Source organism: Nycticebus coucang, chromosome 14 (assembly GCF_027406575.1).
Source record: "Nycticebus coucang isolate mNycCou1 chromosome 14, mNycCou1.pri, whole genome shotgun sequence".
Taxonomy (NCBI): Eukaryota; Metazoa; Chordata; class Mammalia; order Primates; family Lorisidae; genus Nycticebus; species Nycticebus coucang.
This window is the reverse complement of record NC_069793.1, coordinates 50807718-50812366: the sequence shown is the minus strand read 5'-3', so window position 1 is coordinate 50812366 and position 4649 is coordinate 50807718. Positions and strand designations below refer to the sequence as shown.

At 38.8% G+C, this 4649-nt stretch overlaps 1 pseudogene; it reads left to right on the top strand.

The window, feature by feature from the left end:
* The first annotated feature begins 429 nt into the window (after positions 1 to 429).
* On the top strand, positions 430 to 1424 carry LOC128565682 (GPALPP motifs-containing protein 1-like; annotated as a pseudogene).
* The last annotated feature ends 3225 nt before the right edge of the window (positions 1425 to 4649 follow it).

Below are 4649 nucleotides of genomic sequence, written 5' to 3'. Positions count from 1 at the left end.
TGGAGAAAATAAATGGTGCTGGGAAAGCTGGATAACCACATGCAAAGACTGAAAATGGACCAGCACTTTTCATCACTTAAAAATTGACTCAAGGCTCAGTGCCTGTAGTTCAAGTGGGTATGGCGCCAGCCATATACACCAGAGATGTCAGCTTCCCTGCCAAACAACAATGACAACTACAAGCAAAAAATAGCCGGGCGTCGTGGTGGGTGCCTTTAGTCCCAGCTACTTGGGAGAATGAGTCAAGAAAATCGCTTAAACCCAGAAGTTTGAGGTTGCTGTGAGCTGTGACGCCACAGCACTCTACCCAGGGTGACAGCTTGAGGCTCTGTCTCAAAGAAAAAATTGACTCAAGATGGATAAAAGATTTAAATCTGAGGGTAGATCAGACATGCATGGACAATCTTTGACCAGTGTCTTCCACCATGGATGGCAAGAGATCTCATCAAACCGGTGCTGCCGCCTGGCTTCAAGGCCCATGGGGCAGCAGAAGACAAGAAGGAGGAAGCCCAGCCCAGTTGCAAGACCAGCTTTGCTCCCTAATTATCAAAGTAGTAGTTCAGACTCATCAGACAGAGATGAAGACAGTAGTTCTTCATATGAAGAAGGAAATGAAGAATCTGAAGATGACACTGGTCCAACTGCAAGAAAGGAGAGGAGAAACCAGGATGACAATGATGATGATGGCTTTTTTAGACCAGGCCTTCCTCCTGGATTTAAAAAGTAAGATGATTCTCTAATAGGTCCTGCATTGACAACTGGTTTCATTAAATTAACACAGAAAAGTGACAAGGGCAGAGATGATCCTGGACAACAGGAAACAGATAGCAGTGAAGATAAGGACATCATTGGACCAAAGCCTGCAAAAGGACAATTAACTATTGTGTTAACAACAGAGTTTGAAAAAAGGGCCCAGATAATGAAAGAAAAATTGACTAAAGGAGACGATGATTCATCTAAACCAATTACAAGAGAGTCATGGATGACAGAGCTTCCTCCAGTAATGAAAGACTTTGGTCTTGGGCCAACAACTTTCAAGAGAAGAGCCAATGACAAATCTGGAGGTCGATCAATCTGGGCAGATACTCCAGCTGAGAGGTAAAGGAAAGCTAAGGAAACACAAGAAGCAAGGAAGTCATTCAATAAGAAGTATGAAGAACATATATTGTCAGGAGGAGATAAGAGATTGTCTAGACAGGTATTCTCATATAATGAATCAAAAAGATCAGAATCTCTTATGGACCTTCATCATAAAAAATTGAAGAGTAAGGCTGCTGAAGATAAAAACAAGCCTCAAGAGAGAATACCTTGATAAGGATCTCAAGGTTAATCAGTTTGATGAAGCTCAGAAAAAAGCCCTAATAAAGAAATCTAAATAACTAAACAGTAGATTTTCACATGGCAAAGGCAATATGTTTTTATAAGTAAGTATACTTCAGTGGGGTATATTTTCATGCTGATCAATTCGAATTTTTCTAAGTATTCTTTGTCTTTAATAATTGTATGCTAAATCTATTTCCTTTTATATAATATATAATACATTATAAGCCTATAATATTTTTTATAAATAAACATTGATTTTTGTAAAGTTAGCCTGTGGGATAAAAAATATGGATGGCTTACTAGAAAAATAGTCTTGCCTTCATAATAACCTAACACAATGATGCTATTGCAAATGCTAAAATAAAAATTCATTTTATAAGAAAAGGCAAACAAAAGTGTGGTTTGAAGCTTTGAGTACATGTGCATGCTTTATTAAAGAATGAAGAAAGGAGCTGGTTCGTAATTTTTATGTTAAACAGGATCACAATTTTAAAATGTTCATTGCTTAGAAAGGTCCCCTGTAAGCTAAGGTTCAGAACTATTACATTATCCATTCATACACCAATCTGACAAGGGTTTGTAATGGTGATTATGGAATTACATAAGACCTGAGGTTGTGGCTCGGAGCCTGTAGCACAGGGGTTACCGCACCAGCACCGAGCCTGGTGGGTTCCAACTGAGCCTGGGCCAGCTAAAACAACTGTGACAAATGCAACAAAAAATAGCCATGTGTTGTGGTGGGCGCTTGTAGTCTCAGCTACTTGGGAGGCTGAGGCAAAAGAATTGCTTGAGCCCAAGAATTTGAGGTAGCTGTGAGCTGTGATGCCACAGCACTCTACCAAGGGCAACAAAGTGAGACTCTGTCTCAAAAAAAAAAAAAAAAAGACCTAAGGTTGCTTCTTAACATCTTTACAATTTTTAATTGTATTAGACCTATATCAAAATTCAAATGTGATTTTAAAGGAAAATATAGTTAAATTTAGAAATATTTTCTAACTTAACCGAATTTCCTTATTCTTACCTCAGAGGGATTTCCCTGTACAATGAAGAAAAGTTGTTGAGGAATAGTCTTTTGTCTGTCCATCTTTATTCCTTTCTTTGGGGCTTCGTAAGATTAGAAATTACTTTAATCGGGCGGTGGCTGTGGCTCAGTCAGTAAGGCGCCGGCCCCATATACCGAGGGTGGCGGGTTCAAACCCGGCCCCGGCCAAACTGCAACCAAAAAATAGCCGGGCGTTGTGGCGGGCGCCTGTAGTCCCAGCTACTCGGGAGGCTGAGGCAAGAGAATTGCTTAAGCCCAGGAGTTGGAGGTTGCTGTGAGCCGTGTGAGGCCACGGCACTCTACCAAGGGCCATAAAGTGAGACTCTGTCTCTACAAAAAAAAAAAGAAATTACTTTAATATTGGGTGGCATCTGTGGCTCAAGGAGTAGGGTGCTGGCCCCATATACCAGAGGTGGAGGGTTCAAACCCAGCCTCAGCCAAAAACTGCAAAAAAAAAAAAAAAAATTACTTTAATCTTATAAGCCATACAAACTTACCCTGCTTTGTGTGTCCTTTAAGTCATGTGAAAATATAAAACTGATGTATGTTATGTAGAATAGAATATTTTTGTGTGCCTTTGGCTTCTGAGAAAGTATAGTCTGTCCTTAAAATAATTATTTTGAGGGTCCCTCTGATTTTTGTGGTGTCTCACAAGTACCCTTAGCACTGAATCTCTACTGCAGCCTGGACCTCGTCAAATACACTTGTCAATGTCAGAGTCAACGTCAACTTGACATTGACTTGACAGAATTAATGTCAAGTCCTAGCAGTAGATCCACAAATTTGAAATTGGTTGGTTTTTCCCTCTAAATTACAGCCAGCGAATACAAATTCACTTGAAAATAGAAGGTGTAGAGTTTTGTCTGTTTCGTTGTTAGTCTGCTTGTTTTAGCACTCAGGGCTTTTTGTTTGTTTAGATTATTTGTTTTTTTGTTTGTTTGTTTTTAAGTCAGAGAGCTCTGGATTGTCTCATATGCTAAAGAAAAGCTTTTGATTTTTCCAACTTTATATAAGAAGTATTTCTTTTCTTTTCTTTTTTTGAGACAGAGCCTCAAGCTGTCACCCTGAGTAGAGTGCTGTGGCATCACAGCTCACTGCAACCTCCAACTCCTGGGCTCAAGCTATTCTTCTGCCTCCACCTCCCAAGTAGCTGGGACTACAGGCGCCCGCCACAATGCCTGGCTATTTTTTTGTTCGCAACCATCATAGTTGTTTGGCAGGCCTGGGCTGGATTCGAACCTGCCAGCTCGGGTGTATGTAGCTGGTGCCTTAGCCACTTGAGCCACAGGTGCTGAGCCATAAGAAATATTTCTAGGAGAAGCAATCTGAGGGACAAGATATACCATTAACTGTGAGCATTATGAAATCTTTAAAACTCCATCCCTAGGATCTCAATCAAGGCCTTCTGAGTCCCAGAACTTTGCTTCGGGATGGTCTTACTTTACCTACTTACATACTGTACTTAATAGTTTGTAGCTAATATATTGGGGTCAGATCTTTAACATCAATCATGAACAGACTTTTATAAAAAATAAAGCTAATAAATCCCTATTAGTAATCCCTATTTGTAATCCCATTAAAAAATACAAATAGGAAATCTGTCATCATAACCACTCTAATTGACAGTATTATGTTTATGATTCTTTAAGCACTGCCTCTTAATCCTATCACTAGGTATTTACCCAGATGTTAAATAGAAACTTTTATTTAAACTATTAAACTGTTGTTAAATAAAGCCACGAAAAAAAAAAGATTTAAATCTAAGACACAAAACCATAAAAATCCTAGAAGAAAACATGGGAAAAACTCTTAAGGATGTTGGCCTGGGGAAAGATTTTATGAAGACTTCAGTGGCAACCACAACAAAAATAAACAGCTTAATTAAGCTGAAAAGCTTCTGCACATCTAAGGACACAACAAGCAAAGCAAATAAACAACTTTCAGAATGGGAAAAGATATTTGCATGTTATGAATCTGACAAAAAGTTGATAACTAGAATCTACAGAGAATTCAAATTAATGAACTAAAAAAGAGCAAACAGTCTCATCACTGGGCAAAAAACATGAACAGAATCTTCTCTGAAGAAAATGGATGAATAGCCAACAAACGTATGAAAAAATGCTCATCATCTCTAATTATCAGGGAAATGCAAATCAAAAGCACCCTTAGATATCACCTAACCCCAGTGAGAATAGCCCACATCATAAAGTCCCAAAGCTGCAAATGATGGAGCAACATCTTTGTGATTTTAATTGTATGAAACTTATATCAAAATGGAGAGAAG